This window comes from Maniola hyperantus, chromosome 4 (genome assembly GCF_902806685.2).
Source record: "Maniola hyperantus chromosome 4, iAphHyp1.2, whole genome shotgun sequence".
NCBI classification, from domain to species: Eukaryota; Metazoa; Arthropoda; class Insecta; order Lepidoptera; family Nymphalidae; genus Maniola; species Maniola hyperantus.
The window spans coordinates 9,911,420-9,922,400 of NC_048539.1; the positions used below are offsets into that span (position 1 = coordinate 9,911,420).

The 10,981-nt window shown below is 34.7% G+C and overlaps 1 protein-coding gene across 2 annotated transcripts in view; it reads right to left on the bottom strand.

Moving 5' to 3' along the window:
• Positions 1-10,175, bottom strand: part of LOC117996882 (uncharacterized) — an 82,223-nt gene extending 72,048 nt beyond the window's left edge. For both annotated transcript variants that reach the window (XM_069498367.1, XM_069498366.1), the window contains exon 1: positions 9,845-10,175. The gene's annotated coding sequence lies outside the window, so the exon portion shown is untranslated. The remainder of the gene's footprint in view (positions 1-9,844) is intronic.
• Between the last annotated feature and the right edge of the window lie 806 nt (positions 10,176-10,981).

Sequence of the window (10,981 nt, forward strand, 5' to 3'; positions counted from 1 at the left end):
ATGCCTTTATTTGATACGAAGTTTACAAAACACATCCAAGCTTAGCCTACGCGATGCAGCTGAGTTGGCTTGGTTTCAAGGCTTCCTGCCAAGGTTCAAAGACATGGTAAGAGTTTTTGTCCCGCCTATAATGCTATCATTCTTCTTGAGATAAGGCAATAAACGCCACTTGAACGCAAAGCTCATTTATTTAGGAAAAGACTGCAGTGGATTCCTTTTTAATTCCCCCGCCATGGATTCTTTAGCATTTCATTATGTAAAGTCGTTGTATAGATGGGGGCCTTCTCCAATAAGTCTTGGTACTTTTAAATACTCAATGACTTGCTATTTTTTCGTTGAAATAAAAACCTTTTTTTCTTTTTATTTGAATCAGAACTTGATAGACGTAGGTATGATTAAAGAAAAATCGATTGACTAATTAGAAAATATTCTTTGCGGTTTAATAATCCACTCATTCCTATTTGTTAAGACTCGATTGCGGGAAAACTGCATCAATCATTATTACAATCGCAATCGTTGTGATTGGCTGAATTTATGGTAAGCATTCTTGTTGCAACAATACATTGTAGCCAATAGTGAGCGAGCATCAACCAATCAGAGATGATTTTCCGCAGGTTTAGTTGATAGTTGATAGACAAACAAGCACCTAGGCAGTTTAAAAAGAAAGAATAATTAGAATAGAAGTTTTCAAAGAATATCGACTGCGGTACTGCGTGTACATCGTTTCTGGGTGTTTATTAAATGAACAAGTAATGTATATAATAGAGATCATACGTACACAACTTTCAGGGGAACTTACTATGCCTGTAAATCATCAACATCATCTTGATTTTTAAAATATGCGAGTCAATTTCTTTAATGCAGTTTTCGTCTTTATCTTCAATTGGTAAGTATTTTATGGCTGTTTTAAATTTATAAAAACTAATTGCACGGCAGGCGAATCGATAAACACATCATTGATTATAATCCATCAAACCTAATATACTACTAATATACTAAAATATTATAATATTAAATATAATATGAGTTCAATTTCATGACGACTTCCTCATGGACCATGATAACGCGACTCACATTTACGTATAGTACAGGTGCCTACCTACTCTACTTAACTGACATTAGCGAAGCAACACCTAACTATACTATTCTAGAAAGTTCATTCCATATACGATATCATTAAAAAAGATAGGCAGGTACTACTAAGCAAGGCCACAGGACCATATAGTTCACGAGCAAGAAATAATTAATCATATTCCACGCACATCTCAGTCCTTCGGTCCTATTCACTCACAGAAAGTGGCTCACGTAACAAAGAACGGTAACCCAATACGTGACGAGAAATATGATGGATAATATTATATTATTCTTTATATTATTCTATCGTGGTATACCAATTTATTGTTTGATTGGTTTCGACGGGTCCCGAACTCCCAATGTACCTTATAATATTATATATGCGATATGAACGCGACTTCATAGTCCCTTATTTTCTAACTAGATGACGCCTACGAATTCATTCATGTGGATTTAGTTTTAAAAAACCTCTCTTTAATTTCTCGGGATCAAAAGTAACCTATGTCACTACTCACTCTCCAGGTTTTTAACTACATACCTAGGTATATCCATTCAAGAAATCACACATCGTCCGTCGCTCCGTTGCTCCGTTGCGGCACGAGTGAAGGGCAAATCGACAAACAAACACACTTTCGCTTTTATAATATTAGTAGGGATTGGTATCTACAATTTTTACAATACCGAATTCTATCTAATATCAACTAAACATTGTACCTATAAAGTGGTGATAACCTAGTGGTTAGGACGTCCACCTTATATTCGAAAGGTTGGGGGTTAGCAAAGGTGGGAAAGCACCTCTAGTGCTTACCCGGGATGGACTTTTAAAAGTAATGTGCGGTGTAAACAATGAGATATCTCTTGCTTTAATGGTGAAGGAAACCATGCCTGAAAGTTCTGCATAATGTCCTCAAAGGTGTGAGAATTTTACCAATCCGCAATGGGGAAGCGCGGCGTGGCAGACTATGGCCTAAGCCCTTTTCATTCTTTAAAGAGATCCGTGTCCATCAGTGGGCCGGCAATGGGTTGATCATGTTGTATAAAGAAGCCGACACAAAACGAGCGGTTATTCGAAAAGGTAATTCATCACGATGATCCGGCTTGTTTTATATAGATACGTGTTTTTGCCTACACCTAATCCATCACTCTACTAGAGATATTTCTTAACGACGTCTATACAGTAGGAAATGTGACCTTCTGGCAGAGATTTTACCGTGATTCAGCTTAAGGTATGGATAGGTAATTAACTTACCATTGTTTTCTTAACAACATTATAATATCTAAGGTAATTGGTTCATTTATACAATCGTCTATATCTATACATTACCTCGAATACTAGAAACATTTAATCTCGATAATACAGAGGAGTAGGGACTACAAGATTACCTACACTGAACCTTAAATTCACACTATATTATTAAACATTGCTCTTAAAGAATCAGCTTAAATAAAAATGGAGGCATAACTAATATTTTGTTCTATTTTTGATTTTGGTTTCATTGCGAAGAATAACGCTATCATACGTTGCTTTCGCTGAATTCGCTCTGCCTTTATTTGTGGTACTGTTAAAGTATTTCGAAAGTCCTTTAAGTTGGGATTCATCAACATTTTCTGCTCCGGCCATTCTGCTATTGAAATTATATAATAATTACAACCTCCAAATGCCTGAACAGCTGAAAACTACGAAAATGACAGAACTGAGAGCAGCAAAGCAACACTCAGCATGGCACATTAATGTTGCTAACTGATTTTCAAAATTTTTAATACAAGAAAAAATTACAAGGCTGAGTTTAACGAAGTAGTCCATGCAGTATGCTTGCACTTACTTACTTTTGGAATGAACAAATATTCGTACCAAGGCACACGAGTTATTAGGATAATAATTGTAAAACCCTTTAAATATTAAGAGCATTTAATAGTATATTTACAATACTTGCAAAATTATTCACGTTTTAAAACGTAAGGCCTTGAACTAGATAAATAATAATAAGCGTGCAAAACTCTGTGGACTAGATAAGCATAAACAATTAGAATCAAAACATTTACATAATTTCTATAACAATTGGACTAATATAATTATGTAGTCCAATTGTTAAAGAAATTAGGCACCTACCTAGGCCCAAGTAACCATTCGCGTTGTGAAATTAAAGTTACTTACAAAAATTTTGACCGTAGAAAATTAATTACAAAATAGAACTAAAAATAAAACTAAGTAAAAATATAACTTTCTAACGTAATTTTGTTAGAGGACTCGTGAAATATGCTGTGTACCTACCTGATACAAACAAGTAAATAATCATTTATATTATGTAACTATACGTTATCCTCAGATATACATCAATTGTTTCTTATTTTGTTTTGCGGTTTGTTACCACAATAGATGTGCGTACTAATGTGAAACTTAAGAGTAATATAACACAAGTACCTACCAAGGCTTTGACCTTAAAATTGTTAATGCCCTAAACACCTCTAGACGTCCTAGTATTATAAGTTCTGATTCCGTATAAAATCTAGAAACTTCTTTGTTACCCACGACTTTTTAGATTTCAGTTCGTGATTGTAGGTATCTACCATTGAGTTATTAAGTATTCAAATTCCAATTAATCATAAATACGATTATTTATAGTTAATTCCCAAAATTTAAACAAGAAATTATAGTTGAAGTATTTTGTATAAAGTAAAAGAAGAAGAGAAGAAGTATGCCTATGAAAATTATGTTAATGTTATATGAAACTGAATACTAAATTTAGATTTACCTTTATTTACTAGTTTATAGCAGAAATACGTCATTTTAATGAGTATGTATAGATAATGGCGTAATCACGGCGTAATAAATCTTGATTGCTTTTTAAAGTGTACGTGTTTGAATTATCTAAATCATTTTATTCTTAATTAAATAAAATGATTTAGATAACAGTTTAAAAGAAAAAAAAATTACTTATAGTTTCCTAATTATTATATTTCAGTTGAGATACTTGTGCCAACTTAAACTCATGAACTCCCCTTAAAAAAGGTCCCTTTAAAAAGGAAAATAACCTGTATAATAAATCTTTCGACGAAGTTATCACAGAATTTGGAATTTCACGGGCGTTAATATTTTGTACACGTTCGAGACAGGTTGTTAATGTTCGAAGAGAGCTTGCGTAAGAATCGAAAACAGCGTGGATGGGAGGAGGCGGATACTGCGAGCGACCTCGAAAACGATCTGTGACTCATATATACGACATTTGACTCCAAATAAAGTTAAGAACTTTACTGTTAACGTTCAGACAACCTCTCTGACTCACTGAAAATACAACACTCAAAATTTCAATCACTAATCAAAATCATAAACAAGAGTCAAGAGAGGTATGGCAAGGGTCAGGCGTATCTGCGCCTATAATGAATTAAAAAAAATCTAAAATTAGAATTTTGTTATGTACCTGTGCGGTACTACCTCAGTTAGTTTAGGAAAATTGTGTGATGCCAATTCTACGTGCTGTAAAATCTATATTAAGCACGGACTATGGTGAATAAAAAATATACTGAAGCATTCCCTGCACACTATATCCGCTTGGGCTACCAGCTATCACATAGTAAACCCATTGCAGGCTCCAATAGGTAGGTACTGTAAATGTTCTAGTTCACGGTTTGCGAGTGCAATGCGGCCCGTTCAATGTGCGCGAACTTTTAGTCAATAGGTAGACAAAATGTTACCTCAGTATATCTATTACTACAGATAAAATGTTGTAACTACCACGTAACAGTTACCACAAAAGCGAAAAAGATAATCCAAATCTTAGGTAAGAAATATTCAATGTTATTGAGAAATAAGAATCTTTTGTGGTAATTCGTGATTTTAAATCAATAAAATCATATACTTTAAAAATTTAAATTGATAACAAAATCTTATAAATTAAATTGCAGGTTTTCTACAGTACCTAGATCGGGTAAAGTATCTACTGTCTTAAACACCATGTTAGGTATATAATTGAAATAAGTAATACACAGTGTGTGTGTAATTGGTTATAAAAAACTGTGATAGTGGTTAGGACGTCCTCTTCCTAATCGGAGGTCGCGGGTTCAATCCAATGTGTGTTTTAAGTATATAATTAAATATCACTTGCTTTAACGGTTATGGAAAACATCGTGAGGAAACCTGCATGCCTGAGAGGTCTCCATAATGTTCTCAAAGGTGTATGGCGTCTACCAATCCGCACTTGGCCAACGTGGTACTATGCCAAAAACCCTTCTCACTCTGAGAGGAGGCCCGTGCTCAGTAGTGAGCCGGCGATGGATTTCATCATGACGACAAATTCATAGTGCAATGTTCCTAATAGCAGAAATAGTTTTATTAATTTTCCAATGAATTTTGAATTTCCCAAAGAGGAAACAAAGCTTATACAAGTTGGGCCTCTACAAAGAAACACTACGGCCCAGTCATTTAATCTTACAATTCTCGAGGGAGCACTCGATGTCGCAAAGAATTCCATGGCGACTACGAAATGCAAATTGCCACGGCCAAGCCGGATCTTAATGCGACTGGGTTTTATTAACACTGGCGAGGCTTTGTTTGGTTTGATCTTGGGTTTGATATAAAAACAAAAGGCAGTTTTAGTATTTTGAACTTGAAAAGCTTATATTTTAGCACAGAATAGTATGTATATAATATTATTATAAATATGAAAGTGTGTCTGCCTGTCTGTCTGCTAGCTTTAATTAGATTAACTAGATTTTCACGTTTGGTACAGATATCGCTTGCATCCTGGGGATGGACATAGCCTACTTTTTGTCCCAGAATATCAAAGAGTTCCCACGAGGTTTAAAAAACCCTAAATCCCCGTGGCATTATATTTTTGGTGCAGAGAAAGCTTACATCCTGTATCTATACAGCTGTAGGCTACTTTTTATCCCGGCAAAATCGCGATTCTTCAATAGTTTAATCTTCACGAACGAAGTCGCGGGCATCTAGTTTAAAATATATAAAAAGAAAAGTCCTGATTCCATTATTGACTGAATCATCAACACCCAATCCAAACCCTTGAACCTACAAAGCTACAGAAAAGGTATAGAAGTTTCCTTAATAATGTAGACAAGAAATAAGGTTGATTTTTCTAAGTTTCTTAAGGTTTCTTATGTCTCATATTCTTTGTTCGTTTTGATTAGTAACTTTTGAATAACACATGATTATTTTGTTCACTAATGTCGCGGTAGCTTGGAGAAAACACTAAGAAGGTTGATCGGTTTTGCCTCTGTACTCAATCAACTCACATTGCAACACAATTGCGGCTCCATAAAATTTTAATTCTTCATAATTACGAAAAACAAATTTAACTACCACGGAAAAATCAACACCTACTTATTTACTTTAATACATAATTTAAACATCGTAATAAATAGTTTTATTCGAGTCAAGGCTTTACCTCAATAATAAGGTTCTGTAAAAACTTTAACAAAAACTTTTAACGTGACAAACTAAGCGAGTAACGTGAGAATCAATTAAAATTGAACGTCACCGGAGTTTTGCTGGAATCCTATAATTACTTAGTTAAAACGTACCTAGCTACAAAATTTTACCTACTTAGTTTTATTGTACAACATTTTATACACAGTAGGTGTGTATGAGAATGCTTAAATTGGAAATAAAATACTGCATAATATAAACATCATACCATAGATTAGTTACTGGTTTCGCTATATGCATCATACCTACCGGTTCCTCCTTACAAATCGGTAAAGCACTTGTTTATTTACCTGTTATTGATATAAATGAAAGCATTAATCGTAATTAAACTTATAATTGCAAGCAAACGAGTTCAACTGGCCACTTGACCACGATACTCGATCGTTACGAAATGTTTACGAGGTGGTCGTGATTCAAAAAAAAATACAAAAATTCGTGCGGTTATGTAATTTGTGGAGCGTTGTTACACAATGACTTTCTTAGCATTCTTTGCTTAGTTGTTTATTTTTTGGTCAAACTCTAACGGCAGTTACGCACTCATCCGATCCGAGTCCGTGAAAATACTTTCCTTTTTGTTTTGTATGGTAGCTTATGACAATATGTCGTGGATATTTTATATCCGAATTTTCACGGATTCGGATCGGATGAGTGCGTGATCGTTGTTACTGTAAAAGGTACCATGTAGGTACCTTTTAGTGTAAGAGTACTCGTAAATAATTACCACCTTGCCTATGTAGGTTTGGTGGTAATATTTACGAACCAGTACCTAACCTACCGACATTATTTAGTGAAACAGGGAAAAATAAAGCTGACTAAATTCATTCAATGTATTGTAAACTGGACAGTAAGTAATTCGCTAAACAGAGTGCGCTGTGTACTCACTTACTCACTCACTCACTAGAGTTACTACTCTATTTCCATATTTTTTCAAGTTCTGTTAGATTTGAGAGAAGTCACCGACTTTTATTGTTTACTGGCCGTGGTTTTCCACTACATGCACGGCCGTGCATGTAGTGAAAAATCGGTCAAGTGGGAGTCGGACTCATAGACGAAGGGTTCCATACCACCCTACAAGAAATAACTATAACTAAAAGAAATAACACTTTAATTTTTTTTTTAATTTTCATGGCTGTGATTTTGAAATTTTTATTATTTGTTGTTATAACGGCAACAGAAATACACATTTTGTGAAAATTTCAACTCTCTTATTACGGTTCATGAGATACAGCCCGCTGACAAATAGATAGACGGATGGACGGACAGCGAAGTCATAGTAATAGCGAAGTCATAATAATAGTCCGGCTTCGGGTACGGAGTATTTACACCATTCGGGTACCGGTTCCGTACCCGAATGGTGTAAATGGTGGCCATTCGGGTACGGAACCCTAAAAACCACGGCGGTGAAATTTAGAAAGGTGTTTTTGACATTTCGATAGGGGAAGTAGGGGATGATGGCACACTTTGGAATTTGTGGTGTTTTGAAATAAAAATATATTTTTTATAAATCTCGGAATGCCCGTTGATGGTAAATACCTAGGTACTTGCTGCGATCTTTTTTTTAGAATTTACTCTGGAATACCATAAATAACTAGGTACAGAAGGCTAAATAAGCAGGCCGGGTTCGTTTGATCACGTGACTCGAAAAATATACCTACGGCGCGCGCTGCATCTCTTCGATAGCTCTCGCGAGCTCTATCTCTTATGAGAGAGATGTCTACTCATACTAGTCTACTATAAATAACTAGATACAGAAAACTGTACCCAGGACGGGCTCGTTTGGCCACGGGACCCGAAAAATATACCTACCTACGTCGGTGCACCTCTCCGATAGCTCTCCCAGAGAGAGAAATAAAAGATTCCATTATTATTATTTTTATTAATTGTGAGAGTTTAATTGCGTTTCATGGCGTCGTAACTCGTAACAAAGTCGCTACATATTTATTTAAAGGTATTTTCGGAATGATCCTTCTGTACCTGGAATTTTGTGCTGAAAGTAAAGGGCTTTATCATCAAAAAAGTAAATAATTTGTAACTAATTTTTCTTGGGTAGGTAGGTTCCTATCTAAGAAAGAAACTAATGCCGACTATACCTTGATCGAAATAACTTTCCATCGTTATCATTTAATGATCTCATTATGTACGTAGTCCAAATACCTAGCTCATTGTTGAAAAGCTTTCTTTCTTTTTGATCTGTGTAACAAATTTCACAAAGAAAAGTACCTATTTCCTCGTAAATAATTAAGTTCGTTAAGAGTTTGAAGCGTTGTATTCGACAGAATTGCCCTTTGCTTTCACGTCCAGATCCAAAATAGGAGTGGATTTCATTACATGCTTGGTATACTGGTGGACTATTTTATGCTTATAGCAAACTAGCTGATCTTTGTGTACGTGGATTTAAATTATCAAATATGCTGTGTGAACTCTTTGATTTCTTGGGATAAAAAGTAGCTTATGTCACTCTCCAGGTATTTCTCTATATCCATGTAAAACGACCGTTGATCCGTTGCTTCGTTGCAACGTGATTGAAGGACAAACCAACAAAGAAACACATTTTCGCATGTATAGTATGGGAAGTCATTGTATTAGGGTGCTCGATTTTGATTGTTCCATTAGTTATTCATTTTTCTCTGGATCGGAATACGTTACTGATTGTTAATTATATTATAATAGATAATAGAATTTGAGACTAGTACAATTGAAGCTTCCCAAAAAAATTCTTAATATATCAAAATCGGTCTATAAAAGCCAGAAATATTATGTAGCTATACCTATACATATATACTTATGTAGGTAGAGAAAGAAAAAAGAAAAAGAAAATATGGTTTTGGATACATATAAGCAGTGAAGGGCTATAAAGTATATATACTTAGTACCTACCTAGGTATATATTTAGGTACCTATGACACTATTGTCAGGTCTGTAGTGAAGGCTTTTTACATAAATCAATAAGTTTATATTATTTTATTATATTGATAAATTAATGCAGAATTGTGACCAAAAATCAATTAAGGACTTACATTTTATTAACGATTTTAGAATTTTTGTCATGTATTACTTAAAAAATACGGCTGATAATAATTTTCCCCGTGTTGTGCTTTTATAATGCGCCTCCCCCAAAGTTTATGTAGGTCCTAATTACGTTTAATGTATAAGGTTACGTAAAGTACTTAAGTACTTACCTGATACATTACAAAAAGTAAATACTTGTAATCCGGTAAGTATTTACTTAACAGCTAATTATTTTATCAAATAAGTAAATACAATAATTGGAGAAGCAGTATTAAAAAAATGTAAATCACTATATTTGGAGAAAATCTTAAGAAAACTTACCAATAGCACCAGTGACAATCCAATCTGGGTGTAATAATAATACACAACAAAACCACAGACAGTCCGAGCACCAAGAAACAGGGTTAGGAAATTATATAAAATAAATTCACCAGGGTCAAACAAGTCGCACTAAAACAAACCGCGGACACCAAGCACTTAGTTAAAAAATCAAAATCAGGACATCAACGTAAAGGGATGCGACCTGCGATTACATACGTTTCATAATCGATGTATGAATGTTGTAATATTTACGTAATTTTATCAGGCCGTCAGATGTTTGGAACGATGTAGTATGTCGGTAACTGAGTATACCAGTCTCGGTGAATGGTTGCTCCGCACTGCTGCCCGTAACGGCAAAAGGTCGTTCGTTACCCACATTCTCTTTCCGCGCAAGCCTCCCCAAGTAGAAACGAGACAGGCAAGATTTATATACAATTTACAGTGAGTTAAAACGAGATGGCAGCCTCACAGCTTTGCAGAAAACCCGAAATCGAGACTTGATAGTTTCAACTTAAGACCATGCTTTGCTTTGTGAATTATTTGAAAGATATTTGTAATTTCACAATAGGTAATGTGTGAGCAAACGGATATTATGTTGAAAAGTGTCAATTGTTATATCAAACAATGGGTAAAAAGTGACAATGTAGCAATTCACACGACCTTTTTTTCTCTTGATAATGAAATTATTCTACTCGTAAGTAATTTCAAGTGCAAAAAACCGGCCAAGTGTAGGAACCCTTGGAACTAGAAATCTGAAATAGGCCATAAAGGTTCCATTTATAATGTAGACAAGGGTAGGTTGGATTTTACGAAATTCCTACGGGATAAGGAATAAATATGATTTATATTTTCAGCGAAGCCGCAGATGATTGCTGTAGTAGGTAAAATAATTAATATTCTCATGTTATATTATGGGGTCACTGTTTGTACTAGTGTCTATTTATTGTATTTTAAATTCCTATTCCTAGCTGTTATTATTCTGATCCCCTTTAGGTCACGAATCGTTTAAAAGCAAATCATATGAACTCACCTAAATTCGGTCGTAATATTATTTTGTGTTTCATATTCCACTTTTTCAGTTCAGTGATCTATTCATGAAAGCTCCCTAAAGCTTCGCCAATTACTAGTTATTATTCA